This window comes from Athene cunicularia (assembly GCF_003259725.1).
Source record: "Athene cunicularia isolate RWA chromosome 12 unlocalized genomic scaffold, athCun1 chr12_part1, whole genome shotgun sequence".
Taxonomy (NCBI): Eukaryota; Metazoa; Chordata; class Aves; order Strigiformes; family Strigidae; genus Athene; species Athene cunicularia.
The window spans coordinates 14564158-14577485 of NW_020799116.1; the positions used below are offsets into that span (position 1 = coordinate 14564158).

General features: G+C 35.8%; 1 protein-coding gene across 12 annotated transcripts in view; it reads left to right on the plus strand.

The window, feature by feature from the left end:
* Nucleotides 1-13328, plus strand: part of ERC2 (ELKS/RAB6-interacting/CAST family member 2) — a 532940-nt gene that overhangs the window by 1728 nt on the left and 517884 nt on the right. Inside the window, exon 1 of one of the 12 annotated variants that reach the window (XR_003399298.1) lies at nt 7-222. The exons of the other annotated variants lie outside the window; for them this stretch is intronic. The gene's annotated coding sequence lies outside the window, so the exon portion shown is untranslated. Of the gene's footprint in view, nt 1-6; nt 223-13328 lie in introns of those variants that run through there. 12 annotated transcript variants of the gene reach the window in all.

Genomic DNA, 13328 nt, shown 5'->3' on the forward strand with positions numbered 1-13328 from the left:
CTCCGCGCCCCGCCTGGCGGGGTCAGGCCGCTGCCGTCGTGCTTCGCCGCTGGGGTTTTCTTTACCCCTTTTCCATGTCAGAGCGAAGGCTCGTGCAGCCGCCGTGTCCTCGCGGTCTCATCTGCTTGGGCAGGGCATTCCCCCGTTGCTCCCGCTCCCTGGATGCGAAGAGGAGAAGGACCCTTTGCAGGGTCTGTTTTTGCACACAGGGAGTGTGTAATGGTAAGTTTCTCTCGTTCCCTTAAGGAATGTTTCTGTGGGGAAAGCTTTGTTACCGTATCTTGATGCACGAAATTTACAGTCCAAGTCTTGGCTTCGTGGGTGGCTGTGTTAAGGGGGTGTGTGTGTGAAGATAAGTCTTTCCACATCTCTTCGGTGCTTTAAAAGAAAGCTTTCCACTCCTGTGACTTTTGTTTGAAAGGTCTCTGTAAAACAGTTTCCAAAGGCACCAAGGTGAGTTAGCAATTTCACTTTTCCTAGAGGAAACTGGGGGGGAAGGAGGAGTGACTTTTTGTCCTGAGTGAAAGGAAACAGATTCTTCTTCCACAGGATTAATGAGATAAGGGCAGTCCCTCAGGCTTACGGCTTCACAGCTCAAGTTGAAACTACATGTTTAAACTATGGAGAAACTCCGTGCTGCATCTCTTACAAGTGCACCCAGGGTGGGGTAGATCTTCCAGTTAAGAACTGAGAGACTTCTTATTTGTTGTTTTTTGTAGTGCTGCTTCTATTGTATTATGTCTTCAAATAGACATTTTCTTTTATCACCACTAGAATTTCAAATGCAGGGGGAAGGAGCTGTCTTGCCAGTGAAAGGGGAAGCGAGTATGTGGACTCTCCTTGGCATTCTCTCAGAAATGCCATTTACTTGAGAGAGTAGATGGTAAAAATACTGACTCCAGAAAACAGTTGAGTAAATAATTTTGAAGGCTAGTACTGAGGATTGAAAGGCAATTTCTGTGTTGGAGAAAGTGTGTTTAGACAGGCTTGGAGGAGACTTGTTTGCCGTTATCTTTAAATAGCTCCTATTTTAATCCTGCTCAGTTAGTGGGGTGCCTAGGTTGATATGGTGTATTCCTGAATGTGGAAGATGATACGGTCTTGTTTTCCTTCCTTATTCTAGTAATGGGATCACGTGCTTTGACTTTCTAATTGTGTGGGTTTTTTTCTTCCTCTGCCATGAAGATGGGTTTATGAATAGAAAGTGTCTTCTGTCTTGAACTAAGATGCATCTCTTTTTCCAGTAGGTGGTGGATGAAATGGTTTCCATCCTTTCCAAGCATGAATAAGAAAGTTGGCATGTAGAGACATCTGTTCTTTCCCATCCTACTGTGCAAAATAGAGTTCCTTGCCTTAGAAAGTGTGTGTGTCTGGTCTTCCTGAGCATTGGCCTCCTTTTATCTTCTGTTAGTGTTTGAATGCCATATTATACTCATTATAGTTATGATACTCTCTCTTGTGGTTAAGCTGCATTTGGAGGAGATTCATTTTACCACCTGTTGTACTCTATGGGTGGTTCTTCAACTCCCCTAACCTACTAGTGGTCAAATTCTGATGAATTGTAGAGTAAGATGTAATTATCCATGCCTGTTGCCTCTCCTGTTTCTTGCCTGCTCTGAAGGCTGTAGAAAGGTGGCAAGGGAAGGGCTTGCCCATATTCTTAGCAGCCAAATATCAAGTAAGCACATTCAACCATTTTAGAATGTCAAATATACCTGATATTTAGAGAATTAGCTATTCAGCATGCGTGTTTTTGTAAAAGAATGCCTAAGGTGATTTTCTTGCTTTAGAAAGATGACTCTTGCAGACCTTTGAAGGATGACTAACAGAAGAGTGGGTTGTTCACACCTCAAAGAGGGTGAGGCAACCAGCCTGCATATCACTTCCGAAGACAACATATGTTCTCCCACCTGTATCTCTTATGGTGTTTATTATATTTTTATCTACTGTGATGCATTTGTTATCTTCTCAGTTTAGTTTGTAAGATGCCTGGGATATATATGGAGATGGTTACTCAGATCCACCTAGGAAATATGTCTGTGATACTGAATCTGAATTTATTTACTTTTTTTTTAATAATGTGACTGCTCTTTTATTTGTGAGATTATATTTGCTTTCTTCAGCTTTAGGGTTGCTTTAAAATATTTTTGTGATGTAAGTTTTAGTTTTTGAGTGATCTTCTCTGTACTTAGCAATGATGAGGTTGCCTCAACTTATTTATTTTGCAAGATTAATACAAGTCTATATTTTCTATAAAGTCCTGGAAAAAGGGCAAGAGTTACTTTAAAGCAAAATGAAATTATAATTTCTTTCTGAGGATCATAGCTGATCAAGAGAAAGCTTAGAAATTAAATTCGCTAAATGAACTGGGTAGTACTGCTGCTTCTTGGTGATAATTAGAGAAAAATGCAAAGGCAGATCAGCAGAAACATCAGTTAAATCCTTTTCTAGAGCACTTGATTTTAAATTGATCACTTTTTTGATATGTAATGGATTTTATAAAGAAATCTTTTTGAAATAAAGATGGATTCATGTTGGCTTGTTACTGCTTGTATGTAAGGTGTGATCAAAAAACCCCTTGCCTTAGGCAATGGTTGTGGAGTATTTGTGGGGTCTGAGAAATTTTATAAGCACAGATATCCAATGTTTATATACACAAATGTAAATGTCTCTGAGTTAACATTGATAGTGTAGTATTTAAGTTGTGTTGTTGCTTTCTTGACTGTTGATCACTGGGAGTTCTTATGATTCATTTAGTGATAGCAGCTTTCTCAGTGCCTAGCTTTGGAATATCTTAAATAGCCAGATTTTGTTTTGGAGTAGTTGTAACAATTAGGGACACCAGCCTCATCTTCTTTCGGAGTCAGTCTGTCAGGTGCTGAGCTTTGACAAAGGAGAGAACAGTAGCAAAGATGTTTTAGCACTTCTCTGGATAAGGCTCCATTACTGTCGCACCGTTTCTCTTCTCAGAAACCTGGAATTCCTTCATGATATTAGAAGTGTAGACTTTGAGATGGACAGTTTACATGTTTGGAAAGTGGTATATCACTACAATCTCTTTAATTTGTAAAGAGAATAATGAGGGAGAACTGTAGTGTCAGAATTTCTGTTCTATTAGGGTGGCAGATGAAATGTGTCTAAGAATGTGAGGTATGCTTAAGGGTTTCGAGTTGTGATTGAATGAGTGGAAGCCTTTGATGTTTTAGATGTTTAGCAAAGCCTAAGGTTTTCTGAGAAGTTTTAAGATCAGGTTTTTGAAAGGGGGATATCAGCTTTCTAGACTGTCTTTTCTAGACTCTCTTAGAGACTCAATCATGCAGATTGCCATTCACTGGAAATGCTTCTGGCTAGCTAACAGGTGGCTTCCTTAATGACCAGTGTACTTTTTATGTAAAGTATCCTACTTCCAACAAATACAGTCTTTTTCTAAGCTTCTTACTGCTTGTCATGCTTATTATCCTATCCCTCTAACTGAAGTCACAGTGCAGATGTAGAATGTAGCACCTAAATTCTACAGAAATGGAAAATTATGAGACATTTATTTTGGAATTAAGTCATATGAAAAAAATAGCTCAAATTGTATGGGAAATGCCTTGGAATGGTGAAAGGAGTAAGATCAGTGAAAGATAAATGGTATAGGTATGTGTGAAAATGATGTGCTGGGGTAACGCTGGAGTTGATGTGGGAAGCTTCTAAAGAAAGCAATGTCTGTAATGATTGCCTAGCTGGATATAATGTGCAATTTATTTTGAAAGATGTGAAAGAAATGTAATAAAAGTCTCTGCCATTCCTCAACTTGGTCCAACAGATCATATGTTGCACAGAGCATTGGTAATATGTGCGACAGTTTCCCTCCAAGTACATAGCTCAGATCACTTGGGATGAATGCTGATTTATTTGCCATACTATTCTGAGAGGCTAACAGAACACAGTTTGGTGACTTCTTTCCAATTGCTAAAGGAGGTTTACTGTGTCCACACTCATGGCTACACTATTTGGCTTCCATTTGGATTGTCTCATTGCAAAAATAATACATTGAATGGACTTGGAGACCACAGTACTGGAATTCTCACAAAGTGATTTTTCTTTGTCAAATATGAGTTGAATCCCATTGGAGATTGTGCTGGTGCTTCTTTGGCTTTCAGTATTGTTAACTAAATGCTTTTTATGGTCAGTAAAATTATTTACAGGTACTCTGCTAAGATACATATTACGTCTGTGGTATGTGCAATGCCTGAATCATTTAATAACTTTATAAAACATCATAGGCCTGTGTTATTTCTGTGATGGTGTGGACTTTGACTTAAATAGTATTTTGTAGTGTGTCATTTTCCTCAAAATAAATTGTTTAAATACAGTTCTTGCCACTTAAGTTCTTTGAACAATTTGGGTTAGTGGATGAATATGACATGGTAAAGAATAGTTCTTTTTGTTGACTGATGTCAAATAATAGTGCAAGAAATGGGTACTCTCAGGTGCTTCTCTGGAAGACAATTTGCTGTGTAAAGCATGTTTATTTTTGATGGCTAAGTACTGGCAGTCATGATGTACCTTGGCTTTCATTTATATTCTTTCACAGACTTCATTTGAAATCTGCTCAGACAATTTGTTTTTCCTTAAGGAAAGCAGTTACAGTAACATCTGTCATCAATGTCAGATGTTCACGTCAGATGCTTATAAGGATTTATAAATTGCACTTGTGAATTGGTGTGGTTATGCTCAGCTAAGATGGGTTCAGTGTCAGCACAAAGGTGGAAGATTGGGTTGTGCTATGAAGTTGTTAATAACCAGCAACTAAGTGGTTGGGGAACTCTTTTCAATCTTTTCAGTGAATGAAGAAATAAAGAAAAAAGTAATTCCAGAAGTGCAGTGCCTTCTAATGGTTTCAGGGTGCTGATTCTTTGCTGAATGGAGCGGTAATCTGCTAAATCACTTGCATCGCTTAGAGCCTGTAAGTTCCTTGGAGAACTTTGATCTAACATGGCTGAGGCACAGCCGGTTTCTTTTTTTTTTTTTGGCATGAGCATACCATTTGAATGCACAAATACACGCTTTTGTTTCATGGTTTGAGTATGTATGTTACTACTTTTGAATCCAATAAATTTAATGCTAAATTTTAAATATCCCAATATTTAAGTATTTTAAGAAAATGCTGGAAGTTACACAGGTAGTCTTAATAGCTGATGCTATGACTATTGTGTTGCTTTCCTTACGAGAATGGAAGCTTTGTAGCAAAAAAGAAAAAGAGCTTTATTCTGCAAATACATAAGCCTGTGTTTAATAACATTCATGTGAATAGCCTTAGTGAATTCAATTGAAAGTAGTCTATTGGGTAGAAGTATCTCTGATTACTTCCAAGATAGACTTAAAAATTTTAAATTAATTTTGAAATGAAAAGTATTACATTAATGTAAATGACAGAACATTCTTAAACATACTTTATGTGAGAATAGACAACTTTACAGGTCTCAAAGTAAATTCAATCAATTTCCTTTGACATTATTTTCAGTTCTTATGTTTTATTTTTAAAACAAGTAACTGCAGTCTTAAAGGTGTGTTTAATATGTATGTGTTATCAGGTGAACACCTTTATGTTTCAAAGATTGTTGGTATGAATGTTGACAGTATAGACATTTGATGTTGCATGAACATGTGTAACAAGTTTTTTTGTTATTCTAACTTTGTGGCCTTATTTGAAAAACATGGTTTATTTTGGCATTATCAGAACGTTCCTGATGCATCAGAAACGTGTCTTTTCCTGTTGCAGACATAATTTGTAAGGAAATATTTGTTTAATGTAATGATGTTTTACTTCTGTCATTCCTGAACGTTTAACTGACACTGTTCTGTGTCTTTTATTGTTAATCTCTTACAACCTTACTCCCTACTATGTATAGCAAGGGGAAAGACAGATAATAGGTGTCACACAGAAGTATTTACAAAAGCTTTCAGTTTGAAGCAATGTCTTTAGTATAAACACACATATAAAAGCATTAAAAACATTTTAATAAAGTATAATTTTTATGAATCTCGTTTGATCTTCAAAAGTAATATAAATATGGTATTTTCAATACTTGGATTCTAAGAGCACTCTTTCGCAAGGTCTAAAGCATCATGATAGTTTTCCATATAGGTTCATCATTTCCAGTTTTTGGGAGTGAACCTTAATCTATCTTCCCTTCTTGCATGATGATGTAACAGTAGATGTAACAAACTTCTGCAATAATATTTGTCTTTGTAAGTAGGCATTGCTTAACACTCACAATGGGTTCTGTTAGTCCAGAGTGTGTGAATGGAAAAAATAAATGCACAAAATTTTTCTATAAGAAAAACTAAGGTTTCTATCAGAATTGCAATTCAGTGTCATCAGCATGCATACAATTTAGAATTAACTTGATTAGAAGATCTAAACTTTGTTTAGAGGATCCTTACCTACCTCACATTTGACTGAAGAATTTGGACCATAATTTACTTTGTCAAGGGTTCAGTTTTCCTTCATCATAAACAAGGCAGAAGAAATGTGGACTAGATGATAAGTTAGCAATACAAAGTTGTCAACGTGAGTCAACCTACTTGGTTCACTTTTTATTCTCTACAACTTGGATGTTCCATGAGCAAGGTAAATGAGATTGCAGCTAAGAAAAAGAAGCTTGGCTATTTAAATAATAATATAGATATATTATTTTTTACTTAGTTTTTGTTATTTTTTTCCTTTGTCCTACTATTTTATTTACCTTTTAAAAATAATTATAAAAATGGAGATTCATGATCCATTATGTCTTAATTTGATTCTTTACGTATCTTTATAATGAAATATATGTAGTATTTCTAGAGAAAAAAAATGTTTTAAAATATGTCTAGAACTGTCTCTTATGTCCCTCTTGAAGTTACAGGTGCTCTGTAAAGAAGCTTTAAAAATTATGCTTTTGTAATTTAAAAATATAAATAAGAACTAACAGATTACTTTAAAAGGGAAGAAAGGTAGGTTTTGTAGATATTTAAAATTTAGAAATAATAGAAAAAAACCAAGACCGCTCTTCCAGTTTTTGCTAGAAAACTTTAAGGTTTTCTTAGATCATGCTTATTTTTAAGCTCTAACTTCTCAATTGAAATATAAAGGTGATTCAATCTCTAACAAATACCATGTTTCTGTAAATTGTTAAATAGTCCTTCAAATCAGGTAAATTTTGGGAAAAGCAAAGTTGTGCTTCTTATTAGGCATAATTTTTAAGTAATCCTAAAGAATGGTGTATACTTTCATGTTCTACTATTTTTTTCTCCCAAACGAGACTATTTCAGTAAAAATTTAAGATGTTTAATTTTTTTACTGCTGCTTAATAGTCATTAAAGTAAAAATACTGTTTGTCTGACTAACCCAATTCTGGCGCCTTAGAATAATCCTCCACAAGAGACTGGAGTTTGTAAATGCAGGCTTGCATTGATATATGAGATTTCTTATTGAGAAAGAAATAAGAAGTGAGTGATTAACAATTGTGGGATGGAAGGCACAATGAATACAGACTAGGATACAGAATTTAGAAAACAATGCACCTGCATACCTGCAAAGACTGAAATGTTAGGAGTTCTTTCTCTAGAAAGGCAAAAGCTTGCCAAGCTTTTAAAAATATCTGCGTACTCAGAGAAGGTCATTATGGTGCCTGAAATTTGAGGAAACTGAAAAAAATGGAGAGGTGCAGAGAGGGTTTTGGAATGTTTGTGTTTCTAGCCCTTATTACTTGGGATTCACACCACCCACCCCCCAACAAAAAATAGGATCTTAATGTTAAAAGTTGCAGAGAGAGCAGATGGCTGGCAAAACAATGGCACAATGAGCTCAGGACTGAGCTTTGATCAGTTAATGAGGTATTTTACTTTGCATCTTTGAAACTCTTAACAACACTGTTAGTGTGGGTGCTTAATATTTTAAACAAAGGATGATGCTGTACATCCCTGCTTCTGTTGATTGACTGTTAAATCAGAATAAATTTGGATAGTGATATATAGTCTGCATTGGAAGATAATTTGTTGTGCTTGCTCCGGTCGGGCGAGCACAGATAGACACACTGCCTGTAACTTTTTATAAAGATACAGTGTTTCGTCTGGCAAAACCAATGAAAGTTATATGTGATGATTCTGCCATTGCTTGGCTATAGAAGCCTCTTTTTAAAAAAATGATTTATCTTCATGTCTTTAATATTTGGCACGACATAAGAAAAGTAAAGTAGATCAAATCTTAAATTTCTCACCTCCCTTAAGCATCTTAGAAACCCCAGGGAGACTTTCTTTTGTCACATGCAGGAGTGCAGGAAAGAATTATTTTAGCGGAGGTCTTAGAGATAAATTGTTAAGAACAAGGAGAGACCTACCTTAAAAGTTACATAGTAATGGAGGTGTCGGTGCATTTCAAATAGTACTTTTACTAAAAGCCTATTTCTAATTAATATTATGCTTTAAAAGTGTTTTAAAATAATTACAATGTCTCTAGCATTGCAATAAAGAGAAAAAGTCAGTGCATTGAAAAAATGTACCTCCACTGAATGCTAGCCTTATTTTAAAACTGAAACATGTATAAAAGAAAATTCAAAAGGTATTGTTGACTCTTAAATATATGTAAGTAATATAACTGACAATCCAGATAACTCAGTCAAGAACTGCTTGTTTTTCATGATTTTTAATACTGCATTTTGAGCAAATATTTCCATTGCTGGAGTTTTCTGATTGCATGATAAGTATTAATTGCTGTCACTGCACCTGACAACATTAGAATGCCTGACAACTTAATTTTCCATGTATGTCATTAGATGCATATTCAGCAGCCATTCCTACCTTCTGCTTCATATACTATTTCTTTTGTATGAAATAATAATGAAAGGCAGAGAGGTGTGATGAATTAATCCTGTGAGGTGATAAATGCCAATTCTTTCATTTAGCCTTGATGGAAGTTCAGACATCGACAACCTGCAAGACTAAAACAGATTTGGAAACTTATTTTATACACAATTCTATATGTACTATTTTTATAACTAACTTCAAGAGAAAGTAGGCAAATTAATGTTTATTGACAAGGTAAAAAAATTATTGTGCAGGCGGTGCAGGTAGCGTAAAACATTTACATTAGAAATGCAGGATCAGGACACGTGAGGAACCTAAATGAAGATGATGTTGCTTTTAATGTTGGTCATGTATATTTTGCTTTTCAAACTTCTAAGGACCAGTAGAGTAGTAGGAAGATATGTGTGATTTTTCTTCTTATGGTTAAAAAATGGTAATTTAATAGAAGTAATTTGATCAATCTGACAAGTCTGGTAAGTAGGAAGAAAGAATATGTTGCCCTTTTATTAAAAGGGCAGGTCTTGCACTAACCCCATGTGAACCAGAGTTTTGTTCATTATCTTTTTGTTACATCATTAAAATAAGACATGCTGTGCTGCTCAGAAGAATGGAGAAAGGAAGCAATACTGTACAATATCTAGTTTGCATCAGCTGGTTGTTTAGTGTGGTTTTTTGTTTGATTGTTTTTTTTAAATCAACATAGATAATAAGAAACATGCAAAGAAAAGAATATCGTCTTTTATAAGGACATGTTGAGTCACTGTTAAAGCAGTCAGAAACCTAGGTAAAACAAAAGAATGTGCCAGAAGTATTTCTGGTCCTTGATCACTGCTTTAAATAACACATGCATCCCTGGACTTCTACATACAGAATGCTTTTTGTTGTGATAAGAGAGTATTTAAATGATTCCTTTATTTTAATAAAATCCTTACTGTTTGCCAGGATGTGTTTATGGAATAGAACTTTTTCTGTGAATCTCCTTCCTTTTGTGGTGTCTCAGAAAACACAGAAAATGAGCCCTGGTGGAGAGTATAGGAGTGTTATCTTCTACATCATCTCTTATTTCTTCTATTTTGTTGCTTTTGTCTTTTATCTGGGGAGCTGTATAGTACTAAGCAGTTCTAGACAGTTTGGAAGCCACTGAGTACTTCCAAAATCAGATTGATGATTTCTGCATTTAGCTGTCCTTTTATATTGTTTGGAGAGGATAGCTGTAAGGAAGGGGTTCCCTTAAACCTTTTTGTAGTATCACAAACGTTTGAGCTCTTGGCTGAATGTTAATATTGGCAAGTAGTTGTGCAAAGCTATTAAATATTTGGCTAATATCCAAACTTACTGCTGACTAGGTGATTCAGGCCAGAGGAGGAGATACAGAAGCTAAATTGGCCTGAGCTTTCTAAGCATAATTGTCAGGATTCTTCAGACACACAGCCCTATGCCTGATCTGTATTTTGGTGGCTGTTCTGGCCTCACTATGTCTGCCTATGTATTATAGAAGGTGTAAATGGTCGGCAGGTGAGATATATTGACACAAAGTAGCTCCATGTTCAACTACTGGTTATCAGTTGATGATAAGGAAACAGTAACACACACTCTAATGAAACTAATAGCTTGCCCTAGTCTGAGCATAAAACCAAAAAACGAGACACCAGACCCCCAAAAAAACAGGAGGAGGAAGAAATCAAGTCTCTTTACCCTTTGCTAAAAATGTTTGGCTGCTGTTAGTAATACGAATGATTTCTGTATGGTTAAGATGATACTTTAGATCTAGTAGTCAATGCACTTCTTGAGCATAGGTACTGAATTTTTTCTACATTTCTTGGTGTTTTCCAGCATAGTGTGATTTGATAATTTTTTAAAAATAAAGTTGTTAATCTGCTGTGGAATTAGCCGCACTGTGTGCTGTGTAGCACCTGCTTGTTAATGAAATTTCTAATGTGAAACTGGTGAGAACTCTGTACGCACTGTGGCTACATGCAGAATTGATAGCAAAGCTCAAACTGTTACCTGTTTTTAATGGCTTGGAATATCTGATCTGAGACTGCTGGGCTGCTTAGGTCCAAACATTTTACAGGAGAAACATGGAATATAACAACATATTGTGATTCTTCTGAACTGTATGAAGAAAGAATTTAATAATTTCATTAAAACTTACTCGGACATCACAGACTTTTGTCTGGCAAAATCTAGTTCTATTTTTTTCTGAACCATCTTGATTCACAGAGCTCAGGAAACAGGCAAAGTAGCCCCCAGTCTGTTCTGAGGCCAAACTAAAATGCCTCTACACAATTCTTTTGGACTTGTTATGAAAAGATTGACAGACCCAACACAGAAAATTCTCATGTGCTTTGAACTTGGTGACCCTGATTTGTTTAAATATCTTAATAATAATTGTGGGTTTGGGGGGGGGTGTGGGGTGTAAGAGTATGTAACCAGTGAGAACGAGAACTTAAGGGGTTCTGTGAAGACAGTATTTCAAGGAAACTGTGTAATTATGTAAAATGTAGAAGTAATGCATTTGGGGAGTAAATTGAGTGAGATGGACCTTCCATTAGCATCATATTAGAATTCTGTGTTTTAAGTCTATATAAAAATAGTTAAAAGGCAAATAAAATGCAATGTCAGAGACTTAGGTGATGTGGATAATGTGAACCAATGATGTTATTGTCTGCAGAGTGCAGGTGAGGAGATGAAGCAGAAACGTGGGAAATAAGCTAAGCGTAACTTAGAACAGCCACCAGGATGTATTTTAGCGTGAAATAGACTATTTCTTATTCACTGAGATTTTCAAGGCTGAGAGCATGGGGGGGGTGAGGGGGAGGTGTCTGATGTCATGCCTCTCCATGTCATGTCCATCCCCACCCCTGCCAAGAATGTATGCTTAATTTTCTGGATTCTTTAATATCGTTTTGTTTGCAACAAAAAATATTAAAGTCACAATTATAATGGCTAGCTTTTAAGTCATACGTTATGTACATTAAAAAGTATTTTTTAAAGTAAGAAAATACTGAGACAAGTAGATGACCATCTGTTTTTTTCTAGTACTATTAAGCTGATTTGGATTTTAAAACTCAAAATAACCTTTTCTGGGAAAATGAATATGGTAGGTCTGTGGTCTGTCCCAAACCAGGTTGAATGAATCTGAGTGACTTTTTGTCTCAGAGAAGTTTTTAGGAGGATATAAAAGTTCATGAGTTGTACTGGAGCTTCTCTGTGATTGCTACGGCAACATCTACAGCTTCTGGCCTTCTATCAAGGGGGAGGATTGGTCTCTTTAGTTATAGGTATGCTGTTCTTGTCTATACAGCTTTCCCATCTACCCCATAATATATGAGATTCTTATGTTTCTGCTTGATTCCATATGTTTCTGCTTGATTCCATTTATCTTTCTCTTTGCCCCTTTCACTACGGTGCATGACGGTTATGCTTCAGTTCAGCAAAACCACTTTGGCAGGTGACAAAGTCTCTAAATACCAGATTCAGATACCAAATGCCAATACAAGATATTAATGTGACACTTCTGTAAGAAAAGCTACCAAAACAGAGTGCATCAGAATACTCCTCCTACTGCTAAGGTGACACTAACACAATTATAATGTCGAACCAATAACGCTTTGGAATAGCAGAACCTCCGCTAAACATGTTTTTGATACCATTGGTTCTAGCAGCATCCTAGTGCACCTACTATAAATAAATATTAAGTAACTGTCAGTCTGGATATACAAGTTACACAGAAAATAATAAATTAATTCACTACACTGAATTCCTGATCAAGGCCCAGTCAGTTTCCTGCTGAAGTAACTGCTATCAGGCTTGTTAATTGTATATATATTTAGGTCCACGACACACCTAAGAAGTGGAAAGTTTTATGGGAAGTACTGCTGAACACTAACTCAGAAGTAAATTAAAAATTTCAGTTGTTGCTGCCTGCCAGCAAAGTTTAGATTGGGAATCTGGAAGTGAGAGAAACACAGGATTGTGTTTTTGTCTGGGGAAAGTTAACAGATGGTCTAAAAAGGAGCAGCTTTAAAATAAGACCAGCAGCCAAAAAGTGTGTGGAGACAGCAATACAAGAATTTTTTGATCTATTCTGTGCCACTGTTTTGTACAGCGTTGTGAAATAGCATAGTCTCAAAGCTTGATTTTATAGCTTTATTCATCCACATTAAAATACTTTAATCTTTTTAGAGCTTTGGGAAAAGAATGTAAATAGAAGTATTTGAAATATATATTTAAAGGATGCTCTTTTTCTAAGACACAAGTCTCTGAAAATACAACTTCAACTTCATTCTGTAATGTAGAACTACAGAAGATTACATATGGGTATTTAATGACACATCTTCTTTTAACTTTAAAAAAACCTGGTCAGCTAAATCCCTATGCAGCTCTCACAAAATATGCTTCTGGATAGTTATACTTTTGCAGAGATGGCTCAGTCACCTCTTCAGAAGAGGCTGATAAGTATATTTAGACTGTTGCTGAAAAAAAAAAAAATA